The 10,608-nt window shown below is 43.1% G+C and overlaps 1 non-coding gene across 1 annotated transcript; it reads left to right on the top strand.

Annotated features, from left to right (window-relative positions):
* Positions 1 to 10,502: 10,502 nt before the first annotated feature.
* On the top strand, positions 10,503 to 10,608 carry LOC132693400 (U6 spliceosomal RNA). The gene has a single exon (XR_009616786.1). It is a non-coding gene; the product is annotated as a U6 spliceosomal RNA (small nuclear RNA).

The following is a 10,608-nucleotide window of genomic DNA, read 5'->3' as shown; positions in this document are numbered from 1 at the left end:
CCCCACTCACCGGTCCCGGAGCCCGCGAGGCCGCCCAGCGCGGCCAGCACCGGCGGCAGGAGCATAAGGAGCGCCCGGAGCCCCATGGCGGGGAGGGGACAGGGCGCCTCGGGGCCGGAGTCGCGCTCACCGGAGGAGACCGCTGGCGGGAGGAGCGCAGGCTGCGCCCGGGGCGGGCTTTCTTCCGCTCGCGCCGCTCATTGGGGATGACGACGGCGGGGGCGTGGGGAGCACCACCGCGGCCGGCCCCCGGGGAGGCGCTGCCCGGGACCCAGCCGGGCTGCGGGCAGGACGGCGCCCGCCTCTCCGCGGGGTCTCCCCTCCGGCAGCGGGACAGCGGCCACTCCGCTACCTCGGGCCCTGGCCTCCGCCACGCTCGGGGGCCAAGTGGGACTGCTCAGCCGCGCTTAACTACGGGGTTCGAGAACTCTTATGGGCACAGGAATCACCTAGAAATCTTACTCGGCAGACTCTGATCCCGGAGGTGTGGGGCGGGGGCCTGAGAGCCTCTAACAGAATGATCGTCAGGTGACGCCTTGGCTGCTGGTCCTCAGACCTCACTTTGAAACAGCAAACTGAGGACAGCACGGCGGCCGCGGGGCTCGGGAGCCCTTCTCTGCGAGGACTTCCCCCTCTCTGCCTCCTGTCTTCCCAGCGCCCCCCGGCCAGAGCCAGGCCCTCCTGCGAGGGGTCTGTACTGACAGCGCGGAGGGGTCAGTCGTCTTGGCCGGCGGTCAGAGTCACAGCACAAAAGCCCCGAGAAACATCATACCGCTTTCCGTGTGTGTCCCCGCAGGGGTGGAATTACTTTCCTAAACAACGGGACGGGGACGTGGATCTGGTGGCTCCAAGCCAGAGTCCAACATAATCTCTGTAGGGTCATAGACTTACAGGACTGGGAGAATTTGGAGATCGTTTTATCCAAATGCTGCCATCGGGGATGAGATGATGGATAAAAAATAATGAGAGCTGATGACACATTAGCAAAGCCATAGAGCACCCTCCCTTCCCCTTACTAAGCTGTGGCATTCCTTCTTTCCAGTACACCAGGGGACATGAGTGTCAGATTCTTGGAGAGAACACGCCAGCGGAGTTAGAATTTAGAATGTAAAACCGGCAAGGAACATTTATAGCGTTGGGAAGGGCAAGGCAGCAATAAAACACCAGGAAAAAAAAAAAAATAGAAACAGAAAACTGAATTGCAAAGTGCCTTCTTAGATGTTATTTGCAACACAGTACTCCAACAGCTTTCTTTTAAATCATACCTCTCTTCATGTTCACTGCTGGCCCCATCAAATCACACTTGGAAGATACCGGAATGCCATATGCTCTGAAGTTTTCTTTAAATTCGTTGTGTGCTCTGATTGCATAAGCCGCTTAAAAGGACCCTTCCGCGCTTAACAAAAACCTCCTAAGATATCATAACGATTTCTGCTGAAATGTTGTTGCTTTGGAACCAGATTCTATCGGATGCTTAATGGCATTCGGAGACACAATAGAGCAGCTCGGAGTTTTAAGAATATAGACGCGTTTTCCTCCCAGAGAGGCACCGAAGCCGGTGGTCAGAAGCTGGAATTGCAGTGTGGTAGACCTGGGTTCGAATCTCAGCTAAATGAGGCTATACGTGGATGTAAATGGCAGCTGTATTGTTAGGCAACAGTCAGCGTCGGCTCTGAATAACCCATACAGGCTGAGAAAGCCATAGACATGGGTGACAGAAGTAAGAATTTCGGTAGCATTTATATTTGGCTTTAAATCCTTGTATTCTGACTCATTCTTGCTTGGTGACATGTGTGGTCCCACGGTCCTCTGTCTCTCCCCACATTTCACGTCTTCAATCTGTTCTGTCAGCCTGTGGGTGAGCAGAATGATGCCCCCTCCCACACACACACCACCTGAAAAAGGTAAATTCGAATTCCCAGAACCTGTAAATTGTGATTTACTGTTGTTTTGGTTGCAGGGTATGAAGAAAATCTGGCCTCACACAGATATGTGTTGCCTGCAAAAGAAGTAACAGTCTTTTCAAAGGATATCTAAATGTAGACGTTCTTCTCTGGGTTGTTTTTTTTTTTTTTTTTTAATGTTTATTTTTTATTTTTGAAAGAGAGAGGGAGAGAGAGAATCCCAAGCAGGCTCCACACTGACAGCAGGGAGCTCGTTGGCGGGGCTTGAACTCATGAACCGAACCGCAAGATCATGACCTGAGCTGAAGTCGGACGCTCAACCGAGCCACCCAGGTGCCCCAATATTCTTCTTTGATATTGTAATTATCTTCCTCCTACAAAATATAGGTCCTGGCTCCCAGTACCTCAGAATGTGACCTTATTTGGAAATAGGGTCTATGCAGATTTACTCAAGTCCAGGTGAGGGCATTAGAGTGGGCCCTAATCCGATATGACTGGAATCCTCGTAAGACAGAACTGTGGACACAGACATTAGAGAAGAAGACGGTGTGAAGAGACACAGGGAGAAGGCCATGTGATGATGGCAGCAGAAATAGGAATTATGCTACTCAAGCCAAGGAGCACCTGAAGCTACCAGAAGCTGGAAGAGGAATGGACCTTTCTGCTACAGCTTTCGGAGCGAGCGTGGACCCCTTGATCGCAAACTCCTGGCCTCCAGAACTGTGAGGCAATAAATCTCTGTTCTTCCAAGCAACCCAGTTGCTGGTAGTTTGCCATGTCAGCCCTAGGAAATTGGTGTAGATACGAAGACCAAAATGGTCTTAAGCATCGTCATTTCTTAAAGGGTAATTGCAGTGTGGAATCTGAAACCATGTGAGTGACCGTTTCATACTGTTCTTATTAAAATCCACCAGCCTATTTTATACTTTGAATGGATCTTTCACCCATGCATGACTTTGTAACACCGTGCACTAATCATTTGGAAAATATGGGCTCGTTAAGTTATGCTGATAGTCCAAATGTTGACAGTTCCTATCATACAGTAGTTTAAAACTCACATTTGTCGCGGCGCCTGGGTGGCTTAGTCGGTTGAGCGTCCAACTTCGGCTCAGGTCATGATCTCGAAGTCCGTGAGTGCAAGCCCCATGTCAGGCTCTGTGCTGACAGCTCAGAGCCTGGAGCCTGTTTCGGATTCTGTGTCTCCCTCTCCCTCTGCCCCTCCCCTGCTCGTGCTCTATGTCTCTCTCAAAAATAAAATAAACATTTAAAAAAATCACATTTGTTAACATCACTACTGATATCATCCGGAAAGATTTTGACTATTGAGAAGATAGTAAGCTCCCGTTGGTGGACTCACATTTTCAAATATTGTAATTCTCCCTTGAAAGCTCAAATTATATCATTGGCGACAAATACAGTCAGTTGTTTTCCTTGAAGTGACACAAATGCACCATTCGTTTCTGAGGAACATGTTGCCAAGTACCCAAGTCTGAATAAACAGATGTTTATCATCACAAAATGGCGTTTAGTGAGAAGTGTGACTGGTTACGCTTGCAACTCAGGCAACTGCACAGGTGCTTGCCTCTTCTAAGTCGGGTGGGCAGCAGAAGGGCCTCGTGCAAACTTGCCATTTAGTAACAGAATATTTAAAAGCCATATACTACAAGGCTAAAATAATAAAATTAATAATTTTTACTGCACAAAGTACATTTTTAAGTGTTTCTTTAAGGCATATTTTTAAACTACAAGTATGTGGCAATGAGGAATAACTGACTACTAGTATGGTTTGGTGCCACCACCCTGATTCACGGTAAGGAGCCAGGGGTTTTACCACCACTGGTTTTTGTTTGTCTATTTACCCTCAGGGCAAATGTCAACACAACAAAAAAAGCAAATATTCTTTTAAAAATAGTTTTGACCTCGGAGGCCCACTGGTATCCATAGACCATCTTAGAAAGGAAAGGTCTCATATCCACCATATGTAAAGAGCTTTTACAACTCAATAATAAGACGCAAAATGACCAGATTTTTTAACTGGTCAAATGTTTGAACAGTCACCTCACAAAAGTAGATATATGGCTGGCCGATAATACCTAAGGAGATTTCTCTCTCTTTTTTTTTTTCTTATAGAGATTTGTATACTTGAAATTGTCAGAGGAATACAAATGAGAACAAATTAGGTAGACCCAGCTTTACAAGCTAAAATTTAAAAACAACAACTCGATAATACCAAGTCAGGATGCGGAGCAACCAGAACTTTCTTTCATTGCTGGGAAGTGTGTAAAATACAACAACTGGTTTAGGAAAACCATTTGGCAGTTTCTTATAAAATTAAACATCTACTTAATATATGACCCAGTGATCCCTCTCCTAGTTGTTTAACAAAGAGAAGTGAAAACATGTGTTCGTACAAAGACTTTTACATGAATTTTATAGCAGCTTTATTTCCTCTAGCCCCAAGTTATACTAATGCAGATATTTATCAACAGTGCATCAACAGTGTGTGAAGTATGTCCACACAGTGGAAAACTATTCAGCAACAAAAAAGAACAAACTATGGTAGGTCCAACAACATGGATAATTCTCACACCATTGTATTAAGGAAAAAAGACTGGCGCAGAAGAGTACATATTGTATGATTCCATTTATATGAAGGTCTGGAGCAGGAAAACTAAGCAATAGAATTCAGACCACTGGTTGACTGGGGCTGGTGACAGGGACTGAAAAGGCATGAAAGGAAACTTTTGGAGGTGATCGTGTGTGGGACGGCCATTGTACAGGTGTGTTCATTTGTTAGACCTCATTAGACCGTCCTCTTAAAATGAGGACATTTTATTGTAAACTATAGCTCAATAGATGCTTTTTTTTTCTTTTTAAGTATTAGGCTCAGGCATTTCTTTTTTTTTTACTGAGATCTAGTTTGCTTTTAAAGGAAAACTAATTTAGCCGCTATTAAAACTATTACTGATCAAAGAAAAATATGGAAATAGCTCCAATTTATCTTATGAAGTTTGTGTAATTTTAACACTTCACAACAGACATATTGCATATGAAAGTGGAGGTTAAAAGTCTAAACACATTAAGGTAAATTATATCAAGTAGTTCAAAAAACATAATACTGAATAACAAGTACAGTTTATTTTGGTAAGGCAAAGTTCATTTATCATTAGGAAATCTTTAATATAATTAATTACCTCAACAATTAAAGGATTAATATTATATTATCCATATGATTTGGAAATATATGCTCAAAACCTTCGGTGAAATTCAGCAGCCATTCCTATAAGACAGGAAAGCAATGTACAATAAAATGTATCATAAAAGAAAGAAAAAATTTTGTATACCAATGCTGCTATATCCAGAAAACTTAATAATCACTAAGTTAAACTAAAACTAGTAAGAAAATTTGCTAGCATGGGTGGAAAAATACAACAGTATCTTCTCTTTAGGAAAGCAAAAAAGCAACTGAAATGTAAATATAAAAAAAATTTTAATAATAAAATCTATAAAATACTTAGAATAAAAAAGGCATAGGACATATGTTGGATTATACAAACTTACCAGATTTTATTAATATTAAATACAATATATAGTAAGGGTTGCTGGGTGGCTCAGTCGGTTAAGCATCTGACTTCGGCTCACGTCACAATCTCAAGGTTCTACGTGTCACATTTGAGATACTAAGAGAAGCCCAGATAGCTGATAAAACAGTATTTCTAGGTGTGTCCGTGAGGATGTTTCTGGAAGATACTCACATTTGAAGCGGTAGACTGAGTAAAGACCACCCTCGTCAATGTGGCCTGATGTCGTCCAATCCATGGAGGACTCTGATAAGAACAAAAATATAGAGCAAGTTGTGAATTCTCTTCCTTCCTTCCACATATCTATATCAATATCTCCATTTGTACATCTTATTGGTTCTGTTCCTTTGGAGAACCTTGACTAATCCATCAGTGTCATGAAATGAATAGATGTCATCCTGAAGTTGAACCTTATACGTGAAACTGAAATCTGGACTTCAGCTCCTGGGCCTCTAGAGTTCTATCGGGTAATTTTTTGGCATCTGCAAGATTCTGCCTAGAAAAATCTTATATTTTTATACATACCTTACCAGGAGATTTGCATTTATGGTTATACCCCCAAATTTCAACCCATGTAAAGAAAACAAGACAGAAGAATTATGTGATATAATTTGCAATGCTGAACTCTTACGATTGGGATCTATTCTGCAGTCATTCTGAAACTTCATATTTTCACTGGTTTTTTTTGAAATTCAACATGTAGTGACAATGAACCAGTATCTTAGTAACCAGTGTCTTGCATATAGGAGATACACAATAAATATTGAATCACGTTGAGCAGCTGTTAATGATTGCTCTGCTGTTAAGGTTTTTTTTCTTATTTTTGACTTTCTAAATTAATGCCTCAGCCTTCTGATCAGATCTAGAAAATAAAGGTTGTTTTATGAAAGGTAACGTGCTTTATGAATTTAGTTGGCTAATATTAATACTGCACTCGTTCTCAGCTCTGATTGATTTGAAGAAAAGAACTGTTAAGAAATGAAACACAGTTCCCCATGCAGTAAGCTCCATAATTTGATGGGGCATCAAGCACTGAAGATTCAAAATAATGTAAGAGGTATATCCTACAATTTACAGCAGTGGTAACAGACCCACAAACCAACAATTATAATACAGTATGATAAATGCAATAGAGGAACTCACAAGTATGTCTTAGACACAAAGAGGAGACAGGGATTGGCCAGGGATAGACACAATCAGGGCAGGCTTCAGAGAGGTCATGATGTTGAGTTAATTTTTTTTTTTAATGTTTATTTATTTTTGAGAGAGAGAGAGAGAGAGAGACAGAGAGCAAGGGCGAATGGGGGAGGGGCAGAGAAAGAGGGAGACACAGAATCCGAAGCAGGCTCTAGGCTCTGAGCTGTCAGCACAGAGCCTGATGCGGGGCTCAAACCTACGAGCCATGAGATCATGACCTGAACCAAAGTCAGACGCTTAACTGACTGAGCTACCCAGGCACCATAATATTGAGCTAATTTTTAAAAGACGTGCTATCTGTGTGTAGGACATTCCAGCCAGACAGAGTAGACCATATGAAGGTGCCAAGGTGTGTTTTAAGAAATTCCCGTTAATCCAGAGTTGCTGGAGTGAAGGCTTCTCCCGAGGCGGTGGCTGGCTAGGAAGCTGGACAGATAGGCAGGTCCCAATCATGAGGCGCCTGGTGAGCTACGCTGAAGAAAGTTCTGGGGAACTTTTGGACATCCAAGTAGGCATATGAAGATTCAAACTAGGCCCAGGCTGAGCCATCAAGAGGTAAAGAGGAGATTGGGCTGGGTGTAAGGGACCTGTAGGTATGGCCCTTCTAGGAGTTCTAACTAGTTGGAGCAGTGGTTCAGCAATGGGAAGTAAGAAACCAGACACACCTGCTCCCCTCTCACTAACCCCAGGAGTAGGGTAGAGCCGCCATAAACAGAATCTGCCAGGAAAGGAATGGTCTGGAGGCAAGGATGGGCAACAACCTTTATTTCAAAATCCGTTGGCCATAGGTTCTTCAGTAACATTCATGTTCATAATTAGGATCTCAAAGAACCTTTTGAATTCTCCAAGATATATAGAAATGTAGTGACAAGGCAAAGGACTTGGAGTGAGCAGACCTGAATATTACTATAAAGCAACATTTTGTTGATTTTTTTTGTGTGCCACTTACGACCTGAGCCCCTTCTTAAGAGCACCTGAATCTCCTTGTAGAGAATCACGTCATTCCTGCTGTGGGGGCGTCTTGGTAGGAGCCCAGCCCCTGCCTCCCACTAATTTCCGGTGTCAGATTCATTCTCTGTCCTCCCCAGTAAGGGAGCTGGCATGTAACCCAAGCTTGGCTGATTCATCTCCCGTGGGACTTTGAATTTGGAGCCAGCAACATTCCCAATCTCGAGGGAAAGCATTTAGGCTTTCTCCATTATATAAGATGTTCGCTATGGGTTTTTTTTTTTTATAGATGCCCTTTAACAGGTTGAGAAAGTTCCTTCTATTCCTGTTTTGTTCAGTATTTTTTTTTATCATGAAAGGGAGTTGAATTTTGTCAAGTGCTTTTTTTTAAGTCTATCGAGATGATCATGTGGTTTTTATCCTATTTTCTACTAATATGATATATCATATTGATCTATTTTTAGATGTTAAACCAATGGTTTGGGTTGATCTCAGCCCATTAGCAGGGATGCTATCAGGTAGGAATGCCTGGGACACTCACCTGGGCCTGTACTACACCCTGCAGCCTCCCACAGAAACTTCCAGATGAATGCTGTGCCTGGATTGGTCCTTGTGGTTCTTATTATGATTACAATAGGGTAAATTGCTACAAGGCTTTATGCCAATGATTGATATTAAAATTTATTTGGTGCCACATGTATTTTATTTTCTAACTGCGGGATTTGCTAATTTACGTATGTTTGAGCATCGTGAATCGGCATCTGTGAGCTGATTCACCAATACCTTATTTTCTGCCAAGCTGGGTAGCAGAGAACTGTGTGGGTGTCCATGCGTGTCTCAAACACTTAAAAGGAATAAATGTTGAACGATGACGTGCCAAGAGATATTATCCTGGAAAGGTTTCATGAAAGAGGTGGAATTTAAGCAGCCATTTGAAAGAAAAAAAAGAAACACACTATAGAGGATCACTTATGTAGCAAGTGAGATCTATGTTAATTTCCCTAACTGTTGATTTGGCGCTTTTGCAAGCTGAACCGCTTTGGAGGCACCCATCTGTCTGAGTCTAAATACCAGAGAATCACCTTTCCCGAAGAACCTCCCTCGCTGGTGTCCATCTGGGCCATCTGAGTAACAGATTGCTAATACAACCTGGTTTGACAGGAGCTATTTTGAAAATGGCTGTGCTTGTCTCATCCAAGGTGACGACCTACTTCTCCACCAATGACTGTAACCATGTTTCTTGGGTTCTTCACCCCTTGCCCAAATCTGTGTCATTTATTATTTCAATTTAAAATGTTGCACTCTTCCAGGGCACCTGGGTAGCTCAGTCGGTTGAGCGGCTGACTCTTGATTTCGGCTCAGGCCATGATCCCAGCAGGGTCATGGGACTGAGCCCCATGAGCCCGCTTAAGAGTCTTTTTCACCCCTCTATCCCTCTCCCCCATTCACTTTCTTTCCTTCTGTCTCTAAAAAAGGTAAAAATAAAACAATAAAATGTTGCATTTTCCATTTCTCAAGAGTCATTATAATGTTATCGTCACTGGTAAAAATGAGTCATCTTAACTCCTTTTGCTGTGTCTCTCCAAAGAGCATATCCCGGGGACTCAACCTGGAGACACAGGGTGTCAAAGATCTTGAAGTTACAGAGAAGGAGAAAATAGTAAGTACCTTACTGGCATTTCATTTATAGCATTATTAGTCTTTATTTTAAAAATAGTGGCAAATGACAGCGTGAAATCATCACAAGCAGGGACCACAAAAGGTACAGATATAGCAGGACTTCAGAGCCACAGTCGAATATTTGGGGACAGTGTCTATTCCAGTATGTTCTGTTTACATATTAAGTTTCTAACAAGAAAAGCATTCGTTAGTGAATTTCCTCTGTACCGTACTAACAGTTTCCTTGTTGGTTCAATCAGGTGTTCACCAGGTCAAGTAAGTCCTCCTATTCTACCTGCTTGTCCCTCTCACATCGCACCCCCCCCCATATGCCCCCTGTCTGCACCCCGGCTCCAGCCCCTGGCCCTCTCACATGCCCTTCTCAGCAGCTTGTGCTCAATGTCTGTGCTCAGCACCAGCGTGTTGGAAGGCGGTTATGTCTCCGCAGAGGCTGCTCTCCGACGTGGCCATGAGCAGTCTGGTGTTCCACGCAGTTACAAACAGATCTTTGTGTATCAGAGATTTTCTTTCTCTGTTTTTTTACCAAATATTGCAAGAGCATGACTAAGAGAAAGCTAAAGCGATCTGATTTCGCTAGACTTTTGAAAAGTGTGGCTTGATATTTCATTTACTGGATTTTTTTTCTTCCCTGCTCCCTCCCTTTCTTTCCTTCTTTCCTTTTTTATCTTTTGTGGCGGTGGTGGTTTTTGTTATCTTGATTTGGTTCTGGTTTAGGTTTGTCCTGGCAACATTTGAAGATCACACTCATTTGTTGATAGAACAACAATAAAATTTACTGCCCAGGAAGATCTGGGCAGTGAACTGGGGAAGGAAAACAGCGGTCTAGAGATGAAGGGATCGAATTCTTCCCTTGGCCATGCTACGGATTCGCTCTGTGACATGTATTAAGCTTTGGAGCCCCTCTGGACTTCGTGTACAATATCAGATGGTGGAAACTGATTCTCTTCCAGATCTTTCTTGACTTCAGCATTCTATGAATTGAAAACCAGATTGTCACAAACATCTAAAAACACTCCCGAAAACCTGTAAGAAAGGGATTTTGAGAAAATGGCAGGTTAACTGTATATTTCCAGACCCTCCAATCTCCCACCTCCTCGCTAAGGCCGCCCAACAACTGAGAAAAGTATGACATGGCAGCAGGTGTCCATGGCTGGGGCATCATCTTTTTAATGCTTTAAAATACAGACAGATTGTGCTCACTTCGGCAGCACATATCCTAAAATTGGACCGACACAGAGAAGATTAGCGTGGCCCCTGCACAAGATGACACACAAGTTTGTGAAGCCTTTCATATTTTT

The sequence above is a fragment of the Panthera onca genome, chromosome B1 (assembly GCF_046562875.1).
Source record: "Panthera onca isolate mPanOnc1 chromosome B1, mPanOnc1 haplotype 2, whole genome shotgun sequence".
Classification (NCBI taxonomy): Eukaryota; Metazoa; Chordata; class Mammalia; order Carnivora; family Felidae; genus Panthera; species Panthera onca.
Note: the sequence above shows the minus strand (reverse complement) of the source record. Positions and strands in the feature narration are given on the sequence as shown.